This window comes from Mauremys mutica, chromosome 2 (assembly GCF_020497125.1).
Source record: "Mauremys mutica isolate MM-2020 ecotype Southern chromosome 2, ASM2049712v1, whole genome shotgun sequence".
NCBI lineage: Eukaryota > Metazoa > Chordata > Testudines > Geoemydidae > Mauremys > Mauremys mutica.
In genome coordinates, this window is record NC_059073.1 from 227,357,032 (window position 1) to 227,384,437 (window position 27,406).

Consider the following 27,406-nt stretch of genomic DNA (forward strand, 5'->3'; position numbering starts at 1 on the left):
GTTTTAATGTGGCAATGAATATGTAAGTACATACCCCAGCCAAGTGCCTGTTAACAGTTCAGAGTTGGGTGCACCTGCTATTGATGAGAACCCATGGCAAGTGGCTTGTTTCGGTACATTTATTAGGGCCAGATTGTGCCAGGACTTACTGGTGCAGCCCACAAGCAACTTCTCCTCCCCTCGTATAGTCTCCATGAGGGCCTTCCACAATTGCAGTCCCATCACTCAGCTAGCACAGGATTACTCACTGTGAGCTCAACTGGACCGCCCAATTCAGAATGAGTAGCACTGTATTTCATGAATGGTTTCACTGATTTTATGTGACTACTCAGATAGTAAATGTATTATTTAATGGATAAGAAAAACTGTGCCTCTACTGGGTGCCTGGAAAGGGATGGAGTATAGACGGAGCCACAGAAATCACCCTGTACCCTAGTCTGATGCATGCCTCCCTCTACTCAGGCCAGTGGCTAAAGGCCATATCTTACCCCTTTGCTTCTTCCTTTACCATAACAATATATGTATTGCCCACGGTCCTAGTAAAGACCTTTTCAAATATATCTGCTATTATTTATACACTAGTTACAATTTAGTGAACCATTAAAACTGAAGCAATTCACTGAACTGAAAAAAACCCACTAAATCTAAAATTAGTAGAAGACAACCTCAGAAGAAAATATTTTCTTTATTTTAAAAGGACCCTGTCAAGTAACTTGTTATAGGTTTTTAGCTTTCTTCCTCTCCGTTGTTTATAACACCCTCTTAGAGGTTTGAAAATGATTTTTTCCTCTCCACATTGATTTTTTCCCCTGTGTGTTAAATGAAGTTGAAATTAACATGGCCATTTTTGTTTAACAACTAGAAATTCAACCTGTGAAGTGCATTATCATGCCAAAACATTTCTCTTTGTTCACCAGCATCGATCTATGTCAGCACAAAACTAGGAATGAAGATTGTTGAGTACAAGCTATAGGCAACATACCAAGGGGAACACAAAATATTGTTTTTCTTTTGGCTTTTTAAAAAAACACAGTTTGCTGGAATTACTTGCACATAGGACAAACAGAAGAGTAAAAATAAAGAATAGATGGAACAAAAATATGCCATAGATTATTAAGTAAGATTCTACTCGGGTATTTTTATTTGAAAAATTGCCTGTTTTCTCTTTCTTTCCTAGCACATTTCTTTGAACACAATCTTAATATGTTTTCCTCCTCATTGGCCCATAGTTATGGGATCTCCTTTTAGCCATAATCTATAAATAAAAATCCTTTAGTTAGCATCAGTTTACAACAATGCAGGAATGCTAAAAGAATTGTTTATTTAACAACAATTGCTGGGTTGGAAAAGCTCCAGTTCCTGGGTGGTCTGAAGTAAATACCCAACAGCATTTCGCTGAAGCAAAGATGAGAGGAGCTGTGGTGAAGCAGAGATCAGAGACATCAGATATCTGTCCCTCTTGCATCGGCCAGAAAACTGCACAAGAGAGAAGAAGGGAGTTCAAACAGGTTAGCCTTGTCATAGTCAGAGGAGAAACCTGTTCCTTTTCAAGTGCAAAAGTGTGGGTCAGACCTTAGAAGAAAGCTGGCTGGACTGGCAGAGATACTGGTCCAACCAAAGCTTGTTGGACAAAATGGCTACTGACAAACAACGCACTTCTCTGATTCCTACCATTCATGATGTACCCTTCTATAGTGTTTGTGTTAAGCTAGCTTTAGTTGCCTTCTAGTGATAAGAGTTATTTCATGTTTTAACTTAAAAAGAACTATATGAAAGCTGTCATTTGTGAAGTGAGATGTAGATGCTGAAGTCATAATTGTAAAATTACCTGTATTCCTTCCATTTATAAGCTTTTAGAGTCCTATTTTCTGAAACCTGAAATTTGTTCACAGATGATGCATCCTTTTTTCACTCATCAGTTAAAACCATCTGGCTATTCCCTATTTTTCAGTTTTAGGATCCCAACTAAAGTAAGCAGTAGCCAGCAAAGGCCTACCTCTGATAGTTATGTATATTGTTGTGATCCTTATTTCTGTGATTGTGCATGTGCATCACTTGCTAGCTGTCTTTGCAAGCTAGGGATGATTACACCTTCTTTTTATGTTGGCAGGTTTGTTTTTGGAGAATCAGTTTCTGTGTTGGATATGCAGAGTGAGACAAATTCTGCTCTCAGTTACTCTTGTACAATCTTGAGACAAAAGCTCACAAGTGCAGAAACAATGACAACACAGTAACTTGGGTAGAGCTCTGCAGTCCAGGCTAGGCTAACAATAGTGCTGAGGCCAGCATGCTGATCACCCAAGCTAGCTGAGGAAAGACATATCCTAACAGTGAAGAAGGACTGGGCCAGGATAGTGTTACCTTTTATGATAAAGGATGGCTGTTGTTTATAGGACTTCCCCAATCCCCTCACAGGGATAAAAAATGGCATTTCATTCACTTTTCTATTTAACATTCATCTTCCCATTGGATTGCTAAAAGTGATATTGTTTTCTAATTCTTGGTAATTATTCTCTGGAGTTTTTTAAACTTTTTTTCTGATCCAAATCGACTGAAGCTTCATAGCAGCTTTCCAATTAATTATTAGATTATTTTTCCCTGACTTAGATTAGACACACATTAGAAATCTGATTGATATATTAACATCATTAATTACTTATTTGACCCATTAATTTTGTCTATTTGTACAGGCCTAATTGAAACAGCCCACACGGAATCCAGGATCTCATTTAATGAACTGAAAATTAAGTTCTGAAAACTCTTGATTGCTGAGCTTGTGCAATGGTGAAAGACGTTGTTTCCACTTTTTGCAGCTGTTTAATGTTCCCAGCCTTCTTTCAGGCTCCCAGATAGAGCCTCAAACTCTATCCCCAAAAGATTCCAATCAGATTCTCTCCCTCACCACAATCAGGTTCCCTCAATTTATTTAGCCAAGTGATGGAATCTTCAGTGGCATGATGCAGTTCTTCTAGGTCACTGCTGAACCTAGTCAGCAGGCATTCATTGACCACATGCGTCATCGTCTGTGTTGCACCACAGCTGCACAAAGGGCTGTCACGAAAGCCCCAGTAATACTGCTTGGCTGCACAGAGACCTTGCCCACTCTGAAACCTGTTCAACAGGGACCATTGGCGATGGGGCAGGTCAAAACCAGGCGGGCAGATTGTGGGGTCAGTGACAAGGGACTGGTTGGGGATTATAACAGATTCCATTCCTCTCGTCAGAGTGTTTCTGCCCTAGCATCCTGGCGTGGCAGATGAGACCATAATGGGCAACATGACAGCAAACATGCATCTGATGGTTTAAAAAGGTCATTGTGCACGGCAGGCTTGAGTTGGCATGTACTTTCTCCAGTAACCTGCCAGTGGCAACCTCTCATCTGATATGAGGAGGAACAATATTGCTCAGAACTGGAAGCCATGGGAGTGGAGTCGGATGTAGGGTGCCAGAGATTATACAAATGTAACTGCATATCCACCAGTTTGGTGTGTAACGATCAACTCCATACTGGTGTGCAGGATTCTGCCACCGAATACTAGGTGGCAAGAACTGATGTCCACAAAGTTGGAGCACAAGCACCCCATGATGAACCTGTCAGTTTCCTAAGAAGATTATTGGGTGTCTTAACTTTAGCTGCTGTCTTCTTCAGATGGACATGGTAACTCAGTGTGCAGTCTAAGGTCACATCTAGATAAACCGGTTCCTGTTTAGTCTGCAGAAGAGAAGAATGAGGTGGGATTTGATAGCTGCTTTCAACTACCTGAAAGGAGGTTCCAAAGAGGATGGATCTAGATTGTTCTCAGTGGTACCTGATGACAGAACAAGGAGTAATGGTCTCAAGTTGCAGTGGAGGAGGGTTAGGTTGGATATTAGGAAAAACTTTTTCACTAGGAGGGTGGTGAAGCACTGGAATGGGTTACCTAGGGAGGTGGTGGAATCTCCTTTCTTAGAGGTTTTTAAGGTCAGGCTTGACAAAGCCCTGGCTGGGATGATTTAGTTGGGAATTGGTCCTGCTTTGAGCAGGGGGTTGGACTAGATGACCTCCTGAGGTCCCTTCAAACCCTGATATTCTATGTTCTACTTCATGCTTCACCTTCTGACCATTCAGATAAACATTCAGTTCTCAGGTTGTGCTGGCATGATGAAGATGGAACAAACTGGACACTGTTTTTATGACCCTTGGCTGGAGGCGCCAAGTCCTACAGTAGTCAGCTAACTTTATCATGTCCTGGTTTAAGGTGGCATCAAGCTCATGAAACGTCCAGGCCTTGGTACCACAACAGATATCGTCTGCGTAAATGAACTTTCATGACTCCACTGTTGGCAGGTCATTGATGTAAAGGTTGAACAGGGTTGGAAAAAGCACAGAGCCCTGGGGTAACCCATTGCTCTGTCGTTTCCAAGCACTCATCTTCTCCCCCATATGGACTCTGAACTGCCTATCATGGAGGAACAGTTCAACAACGCCTGTGACCCAAGGTAGCAGGACCCGGGATACCTTCATAAGCAGGCCAGTGTGCCGTACCGTATTGCACTGTAGGACCAAGCGCTCCAGACCTTTGAAGCACACCAACAATAATGATATGGGACAATAGCTTGATGCTTGACTTGGGTCCTTTCCAGGCTTTAAGAGGCCAATGACTTTTGCAGTGCGCCATATCTTCGGTAGCCTACCTTCACTTATGACCCTGATGAAGAATTTCTCAAGCCAAAGCTGAGCACGGAGCCAAGATTTTTCAGGAATTCTGGAGATATGTTGTCATAGCCCGCAGCTGTTCCACACTTGATGCTACCAAGTGTCTGTTCCAGTTCTGTTACAGTGAATGGTTCTGGACAGCTTCTGAGGTTCCCTCAATAGGCCCCCAAACCTCGCATCCTCATAATCAGACATTCCAAACCTCCTTCCCATCTCTCCAGGTAGGTTCCTTAAATAGACTCTCAATTCCTTTTATTCCATTATTCTCCATTAGTATAAATGTTTAACAATATTAGGTGAAATCCTGGCCCCACTACAGTCAATGGAAGTTTTAATTAAAGTTCAGCTTCATTATTGCCAACTTTAATTAAAAATTCTTCATTTTGTCTCATTTGACTGCGAGGTACAAGACAACAGTTCTTGGTTTAAGACCAATCTTTAGAGCTGCTGACTGGCCTCAGTTCTCACTGGAGTTGCAGGCTCTCAGCACTTTACCGGCTAGGCCCCAATCCCGCTTTGTGTAGCACATGAGGGGACTGTAGTACAAGTAGGAACGTAAGAGAAAGTGGAGAATTTTTGGTGTGTTTTCTTTAAAAAAACCCCAAAAACCTTAAAATAAAAATAAACCAAATGAAAATTTTCAGTTTTGAACAAAACTGAAATTGTCATGTTATTCGGAACATTTTTTTTAAAAATTGTAAACATTTTGAATTTAAAAAAAAAACACTTTTTTTCTTTTCCAAAACACAGAATCCTGATTGTTGACCAGCCCTAGCTTTGAAGAAAATGTACTTTCTAAAAATGGAATGATGTTTCAGATGGTTGCCATTTAATTCTGACTAAAATTAAATAAATTTGAAGTGTTTTTCAAATTACAAATGGAAATTATGGTTCTTCTGATACTATGAATAAAGCCAACCTTTATCACATTCTGTGTCCTATAAATAATGTTTATACTTTCAAAATCTTTTGACGGGACTGACATTAGATGATAGTCTCTAGGTCAACGCTAACTGCAGAAGGCAGAATAAAGTAGTACTTTGACTTGATTGCCTGTGCCATCTTGGATATGTTCACTGCTGATGTGATTACATTATAAAAAATTTCAATGTATTACTTATAGACTTCTGTTAAGAATCGTCACTAGTGAGAGAAGCTTATAGAAATTACATGATCCATGGAGGCAGCAAAAGTCCCTTTCAATCCTTCTGAGCTATTTACAGTAAGTGTGAGAAGTTTCTTGACAATGTCACTGTTAATTTATGGTCTAAGTTCTGACTGAGCCAGACTGGCTGGAACAAGCTGACTGTTAGAATTCTAGCCAGTTCAGAAGAGTGTTCCATCTCCTGCCTTCCAAGTGTCTTCTGAAGGGAATGACAGAGGAAGACAGAGAGAAAAAGCTACAATATTGCTTCAAAAAAGCAAGCAGAGGCCAAACAGGTCATATTCACTGCTGGTGTAGACAGTCATAAAATTATAACAGATATGGGCTTGAAGAGACCTCAGGAGGTCATCTATTCTAACCCCCTCCTCAAAGGGGGTCATAACTCTACTGACTCCTAGTGCCGACCATTTCCCATTCATTGCTTCCTCCTGTCCCCTTCAAGCAGGACGGAGCCCACATCTTCCCTCTGACTGCTAATTACTCCTATCTCCACCATCCCCCAACAGACAGAAGGAAAGTGAATAGAGCCTCTTACCACAAACCACGAGCCAAGGAAAGTGTATGACATACTGAACCTAAATTCTGCACCAAGGTCCCCGATTATTGCAGCACAAATACTGTACCCCGCGGCACACTGAAAACTGCATCTCAGCCTGAAAAGCAGGGGGATCTATCACAAAACTGGTGCTTATCAAATTAAATAGTAAGGCTAAAATTCCCCAAAGTGTCTACTCTCTTTGAGTGCCCAACTTGACACCTAGAGCCTGATTTTCACAGGTACTAGGCACTCATAGCTTGTACCCCTGAAAAATTAGGCTCTAGGTATCAAGATGGGTGTCAAAAATTGAAGCTCCCCAAAATCAGCGAACACTTTTGGAAAGTTTGGCCTGCAGTCCAGATCTCCTTCCCCCTTCCCCTGCAGCTGTTCTGTACTGGCAAACCCCTTCGTGGGCCCCACTGATTTCAATGATACTCCAAGCAGACTCAGTGATTTATCCACACAGATACGATTGGAGGATCAATGCCTAAATGAACAGCACAATGAATGCAGTTATGTACAATGCCATAAAAAAAAAAGATTTGTTTTCTGAATATTTCCTACTCATCCTAACCTGCTCAACTTTTTAAATTAGCTTCAACTTCAGTCCCCAGTGAACCTCAGAAGCCAAGTTTCCTTGATGCAGAATTGAAGTCTAGTGTGCCCTAGAGAGATGGATGGAGGAAAGGACATGGCCTTGCTGTTCCACACTGACCGACAAGCATACCAGCCACATGGGGGAAGCAGTCTGCACCATGTGACCAGAGTGTCAACCAAGCCACTTGGGAAATGATTGTCCAATCTCTCCCTGAACTCCTCTGAAGTGATGTAGCTGCACTGCCCCCTACTCAGGCCAGTGGCAAAATGCCACCAATCAGCCCTTAGAGTGCAAGACACTGGATTCGGAGATTATAAGGCCCAAAGGATCATTACTATCACCTAGTCTGACTTCCTGAGTATCACAAGCCATAGAAGTTCACTCTGTAGCTTTTGTGTATCAAACCCATAACTTAAGTTTGAGCTAGAGCATATCTTTTATTAAGGAGGATTCAGCTATAACACAGTATTACTGGGTCTTTTAAAAAAATATATATGTATCATCACTGGTTGCTTCTACTATGTAATGAGCATTTGGCCTCCATGCCATCCTGCCTGTTACAGTACTTCCAATAGCACTAGGCCTAGGTATAACAAATGATGGCATATGGAGGTCATGTCACTTTACAAAGTACTCAATGTCTTTCTCTCATTTGACAGTAATTACTGGCAATGATACATTTTCATCATCAGCATAATCTTGCAATTATATAACACTCCACTAGCCTGGTGCTTGCTTTGTGTGTTTGTTTGTGTTGGAATAGAATAGAAAATATACACTACAAAGTGATACTTGTATATAAAAGCACTTTTGGCCATTTATAACATTTACTGTAGGCCATCAAATATATACCCTGCTGTGAAAGAGTGCCTTTGTTGTTTTTAGGCTTTTCTTTTACTTGTTTCATCTTTCACAAAGAGAACTACCCTTATCTATTGTTAACCACTCTAACACAAACCGTAATCTTCAGCTTTTTTCTGTATTGTTCTTGGGGAAAAATACATCATTCCATATGAACAGAGATAAGTCCAAGTAAAATATGTTACAAATGCATTAATCTACAACAGTGCAGCTCTTTGGACATGTTTTGTGTCAGTTTCAAATCTTTCCATTGTTTGTTAGAGCCATAAAGAGAGTATAGTGTTAAGAAGATCTTGTGTTTTTTTAAAGCAGATTAATAGGTATGGTTTTAATGGAGTCAATTTTCTATCGTGACACTTTAAAGAAGAATCTGGGTAAAGAAGAACAATGAAAACAGTTGTTGCTGGGTTCTAAAACTGCAGACATGCAACCACAATGCTTGTATGTCTTAAAGCTACATTCAATTATCCCAACTTGTACATTTGTAAATTACTGTATATGAAATGGTATGTTCCTGATCGGTAGAAAGCATCCGATAGCACCTTAAGATACTGTTGTGTCTTCATTGAGAGCTTACTGGTGATTTTTTAAATGATATTGGATCACATTTGTGTAGCATAGATAAGGCACAGAACTAGATCCTGGGCTGTAGCTGAAAAATGCTGAGCATAGCTCAAAAACTGGGTACAAAAGTGTAGTTTGTGCTTGTGCCCCTCCCCACCACCACTGATCCCTGACCCCTGCCTCAGATCTGGTCTAGTCTCTCAGCACAAATTCCATCAGGTTATTTGAAACTGAGCTGGCTGCCAATGGCCTGCATGGGGCAGCTGGCAGCTGGGGATCACCAGAGCATTGGGATATTCTGCCCACACCTCCTTTGCTGGGGGCCAGGACTAGCATAGCGCAGAGCTTTTAGGGTTGCTCAGCACCACTTCAGGATGCCCCTACACAGGACCAATACGCCAGCAATGGCTGAATCACCTCTGCGTTCCTAGAATGGTGGAAAGCAGCCAGAATGGGGCCAAGGATTTGGCCCATATTTTGTATAATTAAATATTCACTAGAAATCCTGACCACAGTTTAAAAGAAAATGGTTGCCTGAAGTTAAAAACCAAGAGTTAGATTTTGCGGAGTTCGGTATCTAGCAGCTCCCACTGCGTGACCCATGGAAGCTGCTGTATATTAAGCTCTTTTGAAAATCTGACCACTTACTTAAAAGGTTGCTGAGCCCTTTTCAACATCTGGATGCTGAATACTTTTTGAAGACCTGCCCCCCAAATCCTTATTGAGGCATCTGAATAATGATTTTGTTACCCAGCCTTGGTCACCCTTTTATGGAAATCTTGGGCCTTGGGTTTGTTGTTGGTGGTGGTGTTTTGGTTTTTTTAAAATAATATTTAATGACTTCAAAGGTTTTATTAAAAACCATTTAAGCACAGGTTTATTTTATTGCTATTATCATGGCCTGTTCAAACTTCTGAAGCCAGTCTTTTCCATGTGGTTATTTCTTACACATTTGTTTTTACACAAATTAGAAATAAACCAATAGTCTTGCACAGTGTTTCCGTTATTCATAAAAAATCATTGCCTCAGTGACTGTCTAATCAAAACACATCTACTATAAATAATGGAAAGGAGGACACCTCCTGATCTTATACAAAGAAGCTTAATGTCTAACTATCCAATCATGTACGTCTTCTAAAAGAACAGGAGACTATTTGCAAAATTGTTTGAATGATTACTGAGACTAAATAATGATTTCTATAGGAATGGGATATTCTAAGAGGGTGTACTGCAGATCAGAAATCCAGCATGCACTTCTGCTAAGAAAAGTCAAAGGAAGAGCAAAGCAGAAGTGAAGGGATGCAGACCTGGCACTGGGAGAAGTTTCCAGTGCAAATAGGACAAAAACATCCTCATTTGTTTTTTAGAAGAGTATATAGGAACGGATTCTGGTCCCCTTACTCACACTGTGTAGCACCTTACTCCATTAATAATCACACTGACTTCAATGAGACTATTCATGGAGTAAGGTATTAGCCAACAGGAGGAAAGTATCAGAATCTGGTTCACAGGACGTAGGTTACTAAAAAAAGAGGACGATGCTATGTTCATGGCATACAAACAAAGAAATTAGGGAGAAAAATACCACTGCTGGAAGGTTGCAATGTACCACTACTTTATTTCTTAGAATTAAGAACCCTAACACACAAGACAGAGAGGAGACAAAGGGCTAGTCCACACTTACCGTCCGGGTCGACGCGGTGAGTTCGACTTCTCGGAGTTCGAACTATCGCGTCTGATCTAGACGCGATAGTTCGAACTCCGGAAGCGCCGCGGTCGACTCCGGTACTCAACCACTGCAAACGGCGGTGGCGGAGTCAACCTTGGAGCCGCGGAGTTCGACCCCGCCGCGTCTGGACGGGTGAGTAGTTCGAATTAGGGTACTTCGAATTCAGCTACACTATTCACGTAGCTGAATTTGCGTACCCTAATTCGAACCCCCTTTTTAGTGTGGACCAGGCCAAAGAGAGTTGTTCCTTGAGGTATGGAGACACAACTCATCCACCTTATTCTAGGCTGGCTGTTTGCAGACTGACTGCTACTAGACCCTCTGCTGGGATCACACTCTTCCCTACAGAGCCCCCAGCCTGTAAGCAGGCTCTGGTCCTGCTTACAGGCTGGGGGCTCTGTAGGGAAGAGTGTGATCCCAGCAGAGAATGTAAAGTGATAGATCAATTTTCAATACACCACACAGGACCGTGCATGGGTTTGATCCTGCAAGTGCTGACCATGCTGGTCCCAATCCAGCAAAGCACTTAAGCAGATGCTTAAGTGTCTTGCTGGATCAGAATCTGAGCAGTCAGCAACTTGGAGGGTCAAGCCTGATCTGATCATCATGGACAGAACCAACTTGAACGTTGAGTTCATAGCAAAATTCCTATTTAATTACAAAGTGGGTGGTGTGTGTGTTACAAGAAAACAAAGCAATGGAAACTGGCATCTTTTAACATCTATATAGTGCTATACTAAATGATCATATTGCTGCCATGGTCTTATTAGTCATAGTGCTTTAAAAAAGCATCCAATGCCATATTACTTATCAAACATTCTGCTGCTGATGATCCATTAAGATCATGCCATTGTACTTTCACAGCTAATGCGCTACATTAATTGTGTAAGAAAAGTGAAAAATCAAATTGTACCATTGCACACTTTTTGTCACACCACAGACAACATTCCTGTCTTTGGTTATACCCGTACAACCTCAGGGTTGCATGAGTGAAATGGAGGGCAAAACAAGACACCTTTGGTGTGCCTATTTCTGCATGCATTCAGTTGAGCTAACCATCCAGGACTAGATTTTGTGTACTAAGGAGTTTTTTGTCTTGTGAAAGTATGTTTTCTCAGCCCCGCCTCAGTTCCTTTAAATTGAAAAGACAAAGCAAATAGGAACAATGATAATTATGGTTAGCTTGCAGTTTAAGAATGGGCAGGAAGATGGGGAGGCATAGAAAACAGGCCCCCGTGGAAAACGTGTTGGGGGGAGGGGAGGGAAACAAAGTTCTCCTGAGATGTAGAGAACTTTCTGTTCTGCCGCCTTCCAAATGAATGGTTCAGATGTTGGGAACACAATGGATAGTAATGATGATTACTTTTGCCAATGCCTATGGTGATGTTATAAGCTAATTATATTAGTCATCTACGCAAAGGCAAGATGCATTTGAGAGCTACTATTTGGAGCAACAATTCAGCTTGTTGAGTCATATTAAGTCACTCCTAGAGCCAGATTCAGTTCTCAGTTACACCAGTGTAAATCTGGATCAACTCCTTCAAATACAATGAATTTACTCCATGTTTACACCAGTGTTACTGAAATCAGAATCTGGTTGCTTTTTAAAACGTATCTATGTTTTTGCTATGGTTTGAGTATTTTTAATAAATAAACTAAAAAGAGTCATGCCACGAGTGTTACACTAATGTACAGTCCATATTTCACAAGACACGTCTGTCTTAAAATCTGTCATAAAATCATTGGTCCTCATTTAATTTTATCTATATGGCAGATGAATTACACTCAGGGGCATCTCTAGGATTTCCGCCGCCCCAAGCAGGGCGGCATGCCACGGGGGACGCTCTAGCGGTCGCCGGTCCCACGGCTCCGGTGGACCTCCCGCAGACGTGTCTGTGGAGGGTCCGCTGGCCCCGCAGCTCTGGTGAACCTCCCGCAGGCATGCCTGCAGATGCTCCACCGGAGCCGTGGGACCAGCGGCCCCTCCGCAGGCACGTCTGCGGGAGGTCTACCAGAGCCACGGTCCCAATGGACCTTCCGCAGGCATGCCCGCGGGAGGTCCGCCGGAGCCGCCTGCCGCCCTCCTACTGGGACGCCGCCCCAAGCGCGCGCTGGGGTCTGGAGCCGGCCCTGATTACACTGACACTTTGGAGTAATTTCTTGATAAATTACTGGGATTCTAGGACTCTGGAATATAGTGTATTTAGTTGTACCATATACAAGAGAAATGTAATATACAGCCAATAACAAGATCAATATTTTTAAAAGAATTCCTCCGGGCTTGGTGAATTCTGCTTCACAATGATAGGAAGAGCCGACATCAAAGGATCAAAAAGCGACATCGCTATGAACACTTGGCCACCACAAGCCAGTTATCCCTGTGATAACTTTTCTGACACCTCCTGCTTAAAACCCAGAAAGTCAGAAGGATCATGAGGCCCCGCTTTCACGGTCTGTATTCATATTGAAAATCAAGATCAAGCGAGCTTTTGCCCTTCTGCTCCATGGGAGGTTTCTGTCCTCCCTGAGCTCGCCTTAGGACACCTGTGTTACGGTTTGACAGGTGTACAGCCCCAGTCAAACTCCACACCTGACACTGTCCCCGGAGCAGGTCACGCCCGGCACGCACCAGGTGCTTGGAACCAGAAGCAAGAGCCCCTCGGGGCCTGCCCCCCTCATCGGGTAAGTGGAAAAAATGATGAGTAGTGGTATTTCACCGGCGGCCCGGAAGCCTCCCACTTATTCTACACCTCTCATGTCTCTTCACAGTGCCAGACTAGAGTCAAGCTCAACAGGGTCTTCTTTCCCCACTGATTCTGCGAAGCTCGGTCCCTTGGCTGTGGTTTCGCTAGATAGTAAGTAGGGACTGGGGGAGCATTGGTATATATCAGATAAAGGTAAAAAATGTGGCTAATATTTTCAAATGTGAGTGCCTAAAGTTAGACGATTGAAGAGGAGATTTTTTAAAGGCACAAATGGTAGTTTGGCATCTAACTTCCATTGGCTTTCCATGGGAGTTAGCACAAAACTGCCATTTGTGCCTTTCAAGTCTGCCCCCATCATCCTTATTGAGACACCTAAGGTATGTCTACACTGCATGCTAAGCCTAGGTCTGTGGGACCCAGGTTGATGGACTTGATGTTTCCAGGCTCATGCTTGAGTGTGTACACTGCATTGTAAATCTGAATTTACGATTGCTGGACCTGGGTCTCACAGCCATGCTAATACCCCCATATTGCACTACACAGACCTTCTGACTTGGGCCTGCAGCTTGACCTGTGTCCACATTGCAAAATTACAGGGCTTGTACTCAACCTACAGTGGGACTCGGGTTCTGACCCATCCCCTAGCAGGATCCTAGAACCTGGGCTCTGAGTGCTTGCTAACCTGAGTCAGACTGATTTGTGTGTGGATGGAAGGGGGCCTGGCTCAAACTTGAATCAGAGCCTAGGCTTAGTGTGTAATGTCGACATATCCTAAGTGAGCAGCTTGATTTTCAAATGCACTGAACACTTACAGCTCCCATCAACTGCAACAAGACCAGGACAGTCACAGGGCCCAGTCGTTTTTACATCCTCCCATACACCTCACTAAACTCAGAGTAGCAAGACAATGCTCATATCAGATTGTTTCCAATGTCCTTTCCCCAGAATCCTCCATGCTGCTTTTTCACTTTTCAGATGTAGTCTTCTTTCCTATCCAAAAATACCATAGTATTCATGGGAGGAAGAAAGGCCTGCCAATGTGATAGCCAGACAACCTGTAGTCTAGTTGGATATTCTGGGCTAGATTCACTCTTGCCGTCATTGTCTGCTAGTCATAGGAGAGAGTGTGAGAGCATTAGGGAGCTGATTACAAGCCCTGATTCTGAGGGCTGGTCTGTACCAACCTGGCCAAGATTTAGAGCAAAGGGCTGTTTTAACTTACATCACTTGAACAGAGTCCCTAATGGACCCTATATCAGTGAAGCATAAGTATAACAGAGCTCTGCTCTGCCGTGCCATGCCATGCCCTCTCTCCACCTTGATATGATCCCACTGTACTCAATACATCTCCTCTGATAGGCAGGGGACGTGGGTAGAAGGGGCAGCTGGCAAGGAGCCACTTCTACTAGCTTTAAACCAATAGGCAGTTCCCCAACACTAGGGGTATTCCCTGATGGGCACTTATGACCAGAATCCAGGCCTTTTATATTTTCTGAGTGGTGCAAAGGGGCTGGATCTCAACAGAGAGTCTGTCCTTGCAGGTCCACATTGTCTTATTTAAAATGTCATAAATGTCTTCTAATGACAAAGTAGAACAAGGCTGCAATCGTAAAAGAATGAGGTTCTTGAGCCTCCCCCTCCTCCCCTTGAACCACTGTAGATTCAAATTGTTGAGCTAATTTCACCTTTTTGTTTTCTATTCTAAGAGGTGCACATTCCTCAAGTTCCTAAGGGTGTGTGTGCACCTGCCCATCCATTCAAACTTACTTATCCCCAGCATTTCAGGACTCTTAACTAAATCCCGATTTCTGTCATCTCTGTGCCTTCAGGACATCTGAGATTGTTCTCCTGGTCAGAAAGTTGATTTCTCACTGCTTGCTGCAGTTATTAGTCTCAGATAGAACAGTATTGTGTCCAGCAAGTGTTATCTCTTTGTTTTCCATGTTTCTTTTATCTCCCTTGCCATCTTGACAGAAAGCTATCAAACTCTCTACACACTGCACCTACTGTAGCTTGAACCACATTAAGCCTTTCAATAATATCTACCAAATGTCTGTATCTGATACTGTTGAGTAGCTCAGATCATATTGATGGGAAATTGAAAGAAGGCAGCCCATTTTCCAGCCTCTAGGATCTTGGGAGAACAAGGTCAAGTCTTCAGCAGACAAAGCTAAGGTTTTGGAGGGTACTGCATCAGTAAACAATATGTTAAAAAGCAACTACACTCCTCACATAGCAAAAATAGCTGAAGTGAAACTCAAAAGAGGAGACTACAGAGTCATTCAACATCTTAGTGTGCTTCTATGACTTGTTCATTTCTATTACTTTGTATTTATTGTGTATTTCTGCCTTGTAAATGTTTGAGATATTTTCAAGTATGAAGTTAAAGGAAGCACTGTCATTTGCACAGATATAATTCACCCTGACTCGTATATTAGTTAATTCCAGGCAATTCGTCAGACCCAGCAAAAGGAAAAGGCCAATATTTACAAATACAATATACACAATAAGTAAACTCTTCTTTATAATAACAATAATAACAATATATTTTAACCTCTGTGAGCACCACTCAACATTATTTGCTTCCCATATTGCTGCCTATGGATGCCCATTCTCCACCATTCAGTGCTGCCCTATAGTCCTAATGCTGCTTCTTTTTTCTGAAAGGGTCAGTTCAATTGTTTGATTCCTTTGAACTTTGGCTGATATTAAGTGTTTAGAGAGGTGGATGAATGGTGACAATAGCATAACACCCCTTTCCTGAAGAAATGACTTTTTCAAGGTCAGTTCCAGAAGCATGAGTTTGAAACGCTGAAAGTGTGAATACGGATTATAGGCTAAGACTTGATTCTTGACCTACAGGCTTTTTGTGCTTCCTAATTTTGAAAGACATTTTAAAGTCTCTCTTGGAGGATATTTCTTGTTTGTAGAACCTTTTATCTGAAAAAGCATTTGATGTCACTTTTGCTTCAGAGAAATCACTTTCTGAGTTTGAAAGTGAGAAGAAGAGGCCTCTGTTGGATAGCTTTGTTGCTGTGTCTTTGTGAGTAAGGAACTTTCAAACACTAACTGCTCATATTTATAAATCCTGTCTGCTAGACAAGGCTGTTAGGTATTTTTTGAGTAGCCCTTATGATGTGAAATTCTATCTGACACTTGCCCATAGAATACTAGCACCCAGCAGTGCTGTTACAGTTAGAGGTCCATTAGCATTGCTATGAAAAACCCAGTCTTTCGTTTGTATCAAGATTTTTGTTACTTGCTGATTCTGACTCATTCACAAATACTATATACCCTTAAAACAGTATTTTGGTATTTCTGGTTCCAGTCCTCAATAAACTAGGAAGTTTAGAAATACATGTTGCAACCCCTCAGCTCCAAACAAAACAAAACAAAAAAAAACACCTAAAAATATTCCACTTCCATACCTTTCAACCTGCCAAGGTCCAAATGTAGGATACAGTGTGTAACAAACAACCCAAAAAGAGGGAAGCAAAAAATTATCCATGCAGGAAATTTAAAATGCTGTAGGCTTCATTCCTTTTGTAAATGGCTCTCTCTATATCCTTGCTTTCATGATTCTCTATTTTAATGTAAATTTTCAACAATAAAAGTGATGGAGCACCAAATGTATGTGAGATGTAAAGACAAGGCAGGTGAGGTAATATCTTTTATTGGACAAACTTCTGCTGGTGGAAGAGACAAGCTTTCAAGCTACATAGAGCTCTTCTTCAGGTCTGGGCAAGGTGCTCAGAGTAACAACATAGCTACAACAACAGCAGAAACAATGGAAGATATTGAATTTTGCTGAACGAAATGGAAACTCAACAGCATGTGAGATATAGGTCACCTGGGGCTAAAAGGAGAGACAGCTGAGAGGTATGCCCCACTCAGTTCAGTCTGAGTTTAGGGTGTTGCTTTGAATCAGTTTTTATTTTAATTAGAACCTGTTAATATGATATAAATAATGAAATTACCTTTTTGTAGCTGTCAGTGTCATCTTCCCAATCCTGACTTATTTCCTAAGGGCCAATTTGTGAATCATTTACTCACGTAGATGAGCAGTTACTCATCTGAATGATCTCATTGACTCCAATACTCATGGAAGCCAACTGGTGTTTGCCTGAATAAAGAAGGGGGAAATCTGAGTAAGAGCTTCAGGATCTGGCCCTATCAAATTACTTTAACATTAAACTCCTTGGGAGAGGGAAAATGTCTGTGCCATTCACACCTATGATGAGGTATAAATTGTTAATAATACTAACGGCATGATTACTTCCAAAGAAGGCAATTTAGGGCCTGATCCAAAGTCTGCTGAAGTTAATGGGAATCTTTAGACTGATTTCAATGAATTTGGATCGGAGCCATAAAGAAGGAATGACCTAGAGAATCTAGCAGTTTACAAGATGAACTATTGCTAGTAGTTGTAATATCAGTCTTCAGTATTTCATCACTCTGCACTGAGATAGGCTATCATTTATTATTCTGTGGGAGAAAAACCTTTATACATAAACTCTGGGAATATGTCTGATTAAAATCAGTGTATTTAAAACATATTTGTAATAATTAATAAAAAAATTACAAACCAGTAAGAGAAGAGAACTCAGCTGCTAAAACATTTCTTGTACTATTAATTTTATTACTGTTGAATTCTTGCCAACCAGGAAACACCTAAAGGCTCATGTTTCACACCCACTACTGGAGAGGTGAAAAGGTAAAACATTCAACCTTAACAAATATTCACAGAGCAATGTCAAGCGGAAACAAGTTTAGCACCTAGCTCCTACTGGCTCAGCCACAGGAAAACAACTCCTTTTAAAAACTTACTTGGTACACCAACTTCTGATAAAGTGTAAGAATTCTGGCTTGAGTCTTGCCTGTCCCAATATACAGGACACATATCCAATAAATGCAGTTGCCACATTAAGGTCTCCGGTAACTGGAATCCCTCTGTCTGGCTACCTGCTGGAAAACAAGACATGACTGAATTTTATTTAAAGAAACAGTTGACCAAATATCCGCATTTTAATCATTAGGGGTAAAACTGTAATTTTCTAAAAAAAAAAAAACTGTTGGAATAGAATAACAGTAAACCTTTCACAAAGCAAACCCTTTAATTAAGAATTATAAACATGTTCTGTAGGTCACAAATGCTATCCACCGATTATCGTACTGACTGGACTTCTAAAAGGTGAATAATTCTGAGAATACTTGTCCAGAAAAGTTTGCTGTTTCTTTGCTACAGATCACCATGGTCTGACACTAGCAGAAGATTCAGATTGTAAAGACAAAGCCATCCTGACATTGCTCATGTTAATGTGTTCTCATGTGTCTGCCAGGGACTAAACGTAGTTTTTTACCAGACCTTCCTCCTGCCAATTATCTCTCTTGATCATTCTGTGTGTGCTGATGACTAGTAAAGGTGGCTACAACTATAACCACCAAGGCTTAATTAACCAAAGAAATTGTCGAAATATTCCATAAATCCTGGACAGAACCCTGACTCATGCCTTTTTCTTCCTATCTAGCACCATAGCCATAGATGCATCCTGCACCAAAGTGTTAATGCTCATGACTCATGGTGTCAAAAAAGGGTACGCCATTACATTCATTAAATGTATTTGAAATATTCCTGTATAATAGCTAATACCAGCAGCACCCTAAGAAGTGACTGTGTTTTAAAAAATCCAAGGCCAGATTCTGTGCACTAATGCAGTTAAAAGTACCAGCATCACACTCTGTGCAGCTAATACCACACAATGCTCCTGGCCAACTCTCTGGCACAGAAGCAAGTAGATAAACCTTGAAAGGATATGGTCATATATTGAATCCTGATTGAAGTGGCTTTGAAAGAAAAAGGGTTAAAACATCCAAAAATTTCCTGTAGCGCCAGCCTAACTCTTTCTTACCCCAAAAACTGCTCCAACACTCTTCCTAACAGAATCAAAGGACCAGTGAATGGTCATGCTCTTTAGAATGTTATCCTATTTACACTCATCCAAGCAAAGAACAGAATCAATACCATGACCAATCAGTAAGGTGACCAATCACACAATGATTAACACAATTCTTGAGCAATCTGTAGGTTGCAATTTGTTTGCAGAAAACATTTACTGAATTACTTTGAATTATGACCAAATTAATAAAAAATGAAATCTAATCACAAATAATTCATAGAACTTCAAACGGTGAAATTTGTTGGACAAACTGCCTCCTGTAAATAGTTCATCCGTTTCTAAAATGTATGTATATACATTGTGCTTATTATTTATATACATGTGTGTATACATTATGTATATATATACACACACACATCACGCAGAAAGACGGAGTCTAATTGCTCTATTGTCTTCCACCTTGTGAAGTCTTTTATGTCAGTGCAAAGTGAATGCAAAACACTACACCATCAGAATTCTGCATTCACATTGATGCATTTTGCACACACCATGCGCAAGTTTAGCTGACCAGAAATATACTGTTCATACAGTCATCTTACTTTACTATCCATGATTAGATAAGGGATATATTCAAAATTAATTATTAAACTATAAATAGGAAATGAAAGATAAAAAATATCAAACCATGACTTACTATGCTGAAGAGATTTTAGTATTACATATAAGGAGAGTTTATACTTCGTTATAATTTGTTAACACTCTGGACACATCATTTTTCATCATATACTTTGAATGGGAGAAAGATACACTTTATAAGAATCCGCTATGCTTATATTACAGCATCATTCTTGCTTAATAGCCTTCTGGCTAGCCACATGCTTCATAGCAGAAATTATCTGCCAAAATCACTTAATTTTGGAGACATCATGGGACTGCAGGAAAAAGTCCATAATATAGTCTTTCATTTCTTCTTCAATTTCTTTATTTTTCCATCAATCTGAAGGGCTGATTCCTTAATCATGCCCTTGAGAAGCCACGCTAAAAAAAAGTAGAAAGTCCGCAGACTGATTCTCAGTCAAATGTTTCAAGCATACTCCGAGGCTCTTGTAAATCTTCTTTAATGCAGAATGGATCATGAAGGTCTCAAAATGTTTAATATAATGTCTCATACTGCCAGCCTTTGGGACCCACAAAACCCATGACTGCAGCCCTCCCCCTAATTATCTGGGACTCTGTAAATGTCAAGGCTAATCTTATTCCTGTGGGGATTTTTTAAGTAAGTGTCTTGCTCTTTTTGTTGCAGAGATATTCTTATTGATGCAAACCAATCACCAGGAAAGTTAAGTCATCATAAATTTTCCTAAATATCCTAGGTTATTCATGGTCTTCCTCCCACAACTCTTTAAAAGTGGCTCTTAGATTTGTGAAGATCTGTGGCTGTGATCTCTGTTTTAGGTGGGGCCAAGACCATTTAACAGCTAGTGAATGGGTGGTGCCCAGGCTTCAGACAATGACACTAAGGTGACTGCAAGCCCCCACCTGGCTGCTTGTTTGCAGATGAAATTTCTTCACTGCTGAGCAGCTAGTGCTGCCTTTGACCACAAGAAGAGGCAGCTCAATAATGTAAAGCAGAATTAATTAATAGACTAAGCAAATGGCAGAGTAAAGGATTTCTCCATTTTAATTCTGGCTCTGGCATTGACTCCCTCTGTGTCATTGGCCAAGTCACCCAAAATGGAATATTTCCAATAGGCTAATGCCAGGCCTTCCTGTCTACAGGTGCAATTTAGACCAGCAAAACATATTGCCTCATATTTATACCTTTACAAAGATTTGCACATTAATAGTTGTAATTCTAATTACCTGACTTGAACTGACAGGTAGTGAATGATGCAATTACTTACATTTCCATCCATAATTGAATTGCACATGCAAAAATGAGGCAGAAAGTTTTGCAGGTCTAAACTGTGCACACAAAAGAAGACTGCCCTTCTGAAAATGTACCCCCACATGATGGTAGATTGGTGCCTAGGAGACCTTAAATCTTCACCTTATTAGAAAAATTGTCATTTGAAAATCTTTTTAAAATCTTTACAAATAGTCATGGAACCTACATTAATACCATGAGTCAGTTAAATCTGAGGGCACAGAGAGTGGCCCAAGCAATCATCTTGCTGATCCTCCCCAAAATCTTAATGTGATCTCCCACATACTGTTGTGACCACAATGGACATTAGTCAGTTAAGTTTGGGAAGGACCATCCATATGGCTTTTCTTCATCAACTGGTTTATACAGCATGCAGAGGGGAGAAAGGTAAGGAATATTTTTACATAACCTATGATTTTACCCATCTTTCACTCTACACAAACAGGCTTGACAGAATTCAATTTTAATTTATTTTTATAATTTCAACCAATACTATTGATGATTTGTTTTAAACATTTCTTTCTTTCTCTCTTATTCACATTTATGCAAAATTATGGTTTCTAAGCATTTTTTCCTATTTTTATCAATTTAAATGTTCAGAGTTGTGGGAAACTACAGGAGGGTTAGACTACACAATAGTTATTTAATGATAGTAGATGTTGAGATTCAAAATGTTAAAGTTTAAAATTTAAAACACAAATTGTTAACATCACATGTTAAAATACATCATGTAAATATCTTTAAAACAAACTCTAAGTTTTCAAGCAGCATTTAAATTACTTTTCCTATCTGTGCATTGCTATTATTATTGATGGAAATATTTTATCTATTCAGGGGACACCATCATAGGACCTAATCACATCAGCCACACTATCAGAGGCTCGTTCACCTGTACATCTACCAAAGTGATATATGCCATCATGTGCCAGCAATGGCCATCTGCCATGTACATTGGCTAAACCAGACAGTCTCTACACAAAAGAATAAATAGACACAAATCAGACGTCAAGAATTATAACATTCAAAAACCAATTGGAGAACACTTCAACCTCCCTGGTCACTCAATTACAGACCTCAAAGTCGCAATACTCCAACAAAATAACTTCAAAAACAGACTCCAACGAGAAACTGCAGAATTGGAATTAATTTGCAAACTGGACACCATTAAATTAGGCTTGAATAAAAACTGGGAGTGGATGGGTCATTACACAAAGTAAAAGCTATTTCCCCATGCTATTTTTCCCCTACTGTTACTCACACCTTCTTGTCAACTGTTGGAAATGGGACATCCTGATTATCACTACAAAAGTTTTTTTTCTCCTGCTGCTAATAGCCCACCTAACTTATCACTCTCGTTATAGTTAATATGGCAACACCCATTTTTTCATGTCCTCTGTGTATATATATCTTCCTCCTGTATTTTCCACTGCATGCATCCGATGAAGTGGGTTTTAGCCCACAAAAGCTTATGCTCAAATAAATTTGTTAGTCTCTAAGGTGCCACAAGTACTCCGTGTTCTTTTTGCTGATACAGACTAACACGGCTACCACTCTGAAAAAGATTCTTTGTACCACCTCAGAACACCAGTCTAACCCAACCAGTATGTTGTGGCCAATCTCTTTGTTGGATTGTGACCATTTAACCAGGTGATTCAGATCACTCTGTAACAGTAAGCTATCCTCTTCATTATTTACTACCCCACCAATCTTTGTGTCACCTGCACACTTTTCCAACAAAGTTTTGAGATCACTGTTTAAAAGATTAATAAAAATATTAAATAGTTTTGAACCAAGAACTGATGCCTGGGGAACCCTGCTAGAAGCTGCCCCACTGATTGATACCTCTCCATTGACAGCTACATTTTGAGTCTGTCCGTAAGCCAGTTTTAAAGCCATCCAATGTGTGCCTTATTAATTCCATACAACACACATTCTTAAATCAAAATATCATGTTGTCAAATGCTTCAGAGAAAACCAAATATACTATACCAACACGGTTACCTTTATCAATCAGGCCTGTAATCCTGTAAAAAAAACACTATAGTTTTGGGGTATGACTACACTACGAAATTAGGTTGATTTTATAGAAGTTGATTTTTAGAAATCGATGTTATATAGTCGATTGCATATGTCCACACTAAACGCATTAAGTCGGAGGAGTGTGTCCTCACTACCGTGGCTAGCATCGACTTACTGACTTACGGAGCGGTGCACTGTGGGTAGATAGATATCCCACAGTTCCCGCAGTCTCTGCAGCCCATTGGAATTCTGGGTTAAGCTCACAATGTCTGATGGGGCAAAAACATTGTCGCAGGTGGTTTTGGGTACATGTCATCAGTCGCCCCTCCCTCTGTGAACGCAACAGCAGACAATCATTTCGCACCAGACACCAGGGCAATTAGAAGAGCACAGGAAGGCGCGCTGTGCATCAGAGAGGCTTTGAAAACCAGTTTCATGACTAGCCAGGCTTCAGTGTGACAGTTGTGTGTATTTCTCCATGATGCAAATCCACCCCCTTTTTTATTTTTATTCTCTGTAAGCCAACCACCCTCCCACCTTCGAAATAAAGTAACTATTGTATTGAAACCATGTATTCTTTCTTTATTAATTAAAAAAAATGAAATAATGGAGAAGGTAGCCCGGGTGGGGTGGGGGAGGAGAGAAGGACAAGACCACACTGGTTATTGTAGCCACACTAAAAATCAAACTGTTTAAATGACAGCCTTCTGTTGCTTGGGCCATCCTCTTTAGTGGAGTGGCTGGGTGCCCGGAGCCTCCCCCCAAATGCCCAGCATTCTTGGGCATCTGGGTGAGGAGGCTATGGAACATGGAGAGGAGGGGAAGCAGTTATACAGTGGATGCAGTGCGGGTCTGTGCTCTTGTTGGTTTTCCTGCAGCTCCAACAGATGCTTGATCATGTCCGTTTGCTCCCACATTAGCCTCAGCATCATGTCCTGCCTCTGCTCTTCGTGCTCACTTAATTCTTTCCTAGTCTCTGCCACTGAATGCCTCCATGCATTAAGCTGTGCCCTATCAGTGTGGGAGGACTGCATGAGCTCAGACATCAAGACATCGTGAGTGCATTTTTTTCACCTTCTAATCTGCGATAAACTCAGGGATGGAGATGATAGGGGGAGCGTAGAAACATTCTACGCTCTATGATTCTGGGGGTACTGCATGGTCACCTGTGTTCCTGAGTTCGCCACACTGACCAAACAGGAAATTAAATTCAGAAGTTCCTGGGGCTTTTCCTGTGTACTAGTGCATCGGAGTTCAAAGTGCTGTCTAGAGTGGTCACAATGGAGCACTCTGAGATAGCTCCCAGAGGCCAATACCGTCGATTTGCGTCCACACTACCCCAAACTTGACCCAGCAAAGTTGATTTTAGCACTACTCCTCTTGCCAGGGAGGAGTATAGAAGTCAATTTTAAGAGCCCTTTAGGTCAACGGAATGGGGTTGGTTGTGTGGATGCATTCATTTTTAAATTGACATAACGTGGCTAAATTTGACCTAACCCTGTAGTGTAGACCAGGCCTTTTTTTGACCTGATCTACCTTTCATGAAACCATGCGAGTGGAATTAATTATATTTTTATATTTTTCTCTTTTATTTTTTCTTTTATTATTTTTATTTAATTGTTAGCTAAAACACAGCTACAGTCCCAAATTAACCATTCCAGTATTTCATCTGGGGGTGATAGCAGGCTAATCAGCCTATAGTTCTCTTTTTACCCGTTTGAAATATTGGAACTATGTTGGCAGTCCTCCTGTCCACTGGAATTTCTACAGTTTTCTAAGTTTTATTAAAAATTATCTTTATTGGGTAAGAGAGCTCCTCAGCTCGATTCTTTAAGACTGTAAGGTGTAAGTTGTCTGGCATATTGACTTGAAAATGTTTAACTTTAGCAGATGCTGCCTCACATCCTCATTTATTACAGATGATAAACTTTCTATTCCAACCACAATATCATATGGAATAGCCTCTTGTGTTTTGTTCCAAAATACAGAAAAAATATCTATTGACCATTTTTGTCTTTTATGTATCACTTTTTTATAATTTTATCATCTGCATCTAGCAATAGACCTATCTAATCTAGGTTTTTTCTATATGTTCCTAATATGTTCAAAAACAACATCTTTAACCATATTTGCCACTGATATTGCATTGATTCCTCTGGCTTCCATTATCAGCCAACTACATTTTTTAACTTGGAACTTATATTCATTGCCATTTACTTCCCTTTTTTTCCATCCTTTACATATTGATTTTTAATGTTTTATTGTTGCTTCCACATTTGCTTTTATGTTTGATGACTTCTTGCCCATCATAACTTTTCGTTGTGCATGTGGAATCATGGCTGTTTGGGCATCAAGTAGGATTCTTTGAACAATTCCAAAATTTTATTAACACTCCCCAATTTTAATTTACATTTCCAGTCAGTTATGCTGACAATTGCTTTAAGCTTCGGAAAATGCGCCTCAATGAAGTTCCAAGTATACATATTACTAGTTGGTGCTATATTCTGTTTGCACAAAGTAACTGTAACCAGATTGTGATATTAAGTCAACAATTGACTTTTTTTTGTCGATTAAATAAGGTCAAATATTGAGTTCCCCCGCCCCGCCCCGTGTTGACTGTGTTAAGAAATTGAATTAAGAAATTAAGATCTATTATTCTTAGAAACTCCAATGAAATTTTGATACTGGCTGCATAAGATGACTAGTAAATGTCTCCCTGGCTGAAGTTACCCCAATAACACAGTTTTATTTCCTACCAGTTATAGACACATGCTAAGAAGCAGTTCATCCTGTTCACTAGTGGAATTTGGTACTCTGTAACAGATGACAGCCAGTACCCCATCTTTAGTTTTATTAGTTAGAACTTTAACTCATATGCTTTTAAGCTGTGATTCTGAATCGTCTATGACTCTGTAACAGGTAACAATGTCATGCCATAGGGTGGCCAGGCCATATTTGAGTGAGTGGCATTGCGACCCGGTGCGCAGTGTTGCAGCACCACTCAAATATGATGGAGCTGCCTTATAGCTAGAGCAGCCTCTGTGTTCACTTCCGATATCTTCTGCTTCCTTTCTCTCACTCAAGGGAAGGAAGGATTTCTGAGAACGTAGCCTAGATACTCCTCTCCTTCAGCTCCCTTCCCACTTCCCTTAAGTCTTCCAGGATCTCTGCAACAGTGCCAGATGCAACATCATTGGTGCCAATGAAGCAGCAAAGAATCCTGTGGCACCTTATAGACTAACAGACGTTTTGCAGCATGAGCTTTCGTGGGTGAATACCCACTTCTTCGGATGCAAGTAGTGGAAATTTCCAGGGGCAGGTTTATATATGCAAGCAAGAAGCAAGCTAGAGATAACGAGGTTAGTTCAATCAGGGAGGATGAGGCCCTGTTCTAGCAGTTGAGTGAAAACCAAGGGAGGAGAAACTGGTTCTGTAGTTGGCAAGCCATTCACAGTCTTTGTTTAATCCTGAGCTGATGGTGTCAAATTTGCAGATGAACTGGAGCTCAGCAGTTTCTCTTTGAAGTCTGGTCCTGAAGTTTGTTTGCTGCAGGATGGCCACCTTAAGATCTGCTATTGTGTGGCCAGGGAGGTTGAAGTGTTCTCCTACAGTTTTTTGTATATTGCCATTCCTAATATCTGATTTGTGTCCATTTATCCTTTTCCTTAGAGACTGTCCAGTTTGGCCGATGTACATAGCAGAGGGGCATTGCTGGCATATGATGGCATATATTACATTGGTGGACGTGCAGGTGAATGAACCGGTGATGGTGTGGCTGATCTGGTTAGGTCCTGTGATGGTGTCGCTGGTGTAGATATGTGCTATGTATATCGGCCAAACTGGACAGTCTCTAAGGAAAAGGATAAATGGACACAAATCAGATATTAGGAATGGCAATATACAAAAACCTGTAGGAGAACACTTCAACCTTCCTGGCCACACAATAGCAGATCTTAAGGTGGCCATCCTGCAGCAAACAAACTTCAGGACCAGACTTCAAAGAGAAACTGCTGAGCTCCAGTTCATCTGCAAATTTGACACCATCAGCTCAGGATTAAACAAAGACTGTGAATGGCTTGCCAACTACAGAACCAGTTTCTCCTCCCTTGGTTTTCACTCAACTGCTAGAACAGGGCCTCATCCTCCCTGATTGAACTAACCTCGTTATCTCTAGCTTGCTTCTTGCTTGCATATATAAACCTGCCCCTGGAAATTTCCACTACTTGCATCCGAAGAAGTGGGTATTCACCCACGAAAGCTCATGCTGCAAAACGTCTGTTAGTCTATAAGGTGCCACAGGATTCTTTGCTGCTTCTACAGAACCAGACTAACACGGATACCCCTATGATAATTGGTGCCAATGTAGATCTCCAGTGTAGAGTCTCTCCTAGTGACCTCAGAATCGTATTTATCCTTTGGATGATATCCTTGTCTTTGCTCCTGGAAGCAGCATGCTGCCCTGTGGTCCCTCTGTCCCTTGCAGAATGTCTTGTCCACTCTCCTTAGAATAGAATATCCATGAGGTATACCAGTTTTTACTGGCTAGTTGTAAGTTGGGCTTATCTAAGATCTATCTGACTTGAGCTGAGCTGCCTTGGCTACACATAGATCAAACTCCTTACTAAATGAAATCTCAGAGTGATATTGCCCAAACAATCACACCTTGGAACACACTGATTATAAACTCTGAACCAATACACCCCTCAT

At 40.9% G+C, this 27,406-nt stretch overlaps 1 long non-coding RNA gene across 1 annotated transcript in view; it reads right to left on the reverse strand.

Moving 5' to 3' along the window:
* Positions 1-1,362: 1,362 nt before the first annotated feature.
* The window catches only part of LOC123364540, a 42,989-nt gene continuing 16,945 nt past the window's right edge, over positions 1,363-27,406 (reverse strand). The window contains exons 3-5 of the long non-coding RNA XR_006577159.1: positions 17,684-17,821; positions 16,834-16,979; positions 1,363-1,476 (exon numbers count right to left, since the gene is read on the reverse strand). This is a non-coding gene — a long non-coding RNA (uncharacterized LOC123364540). The remainder of the gene's footprint in view (positions 1,477-16,833; positions 16,980-17,683; positions 17,822-27,406) is intronic.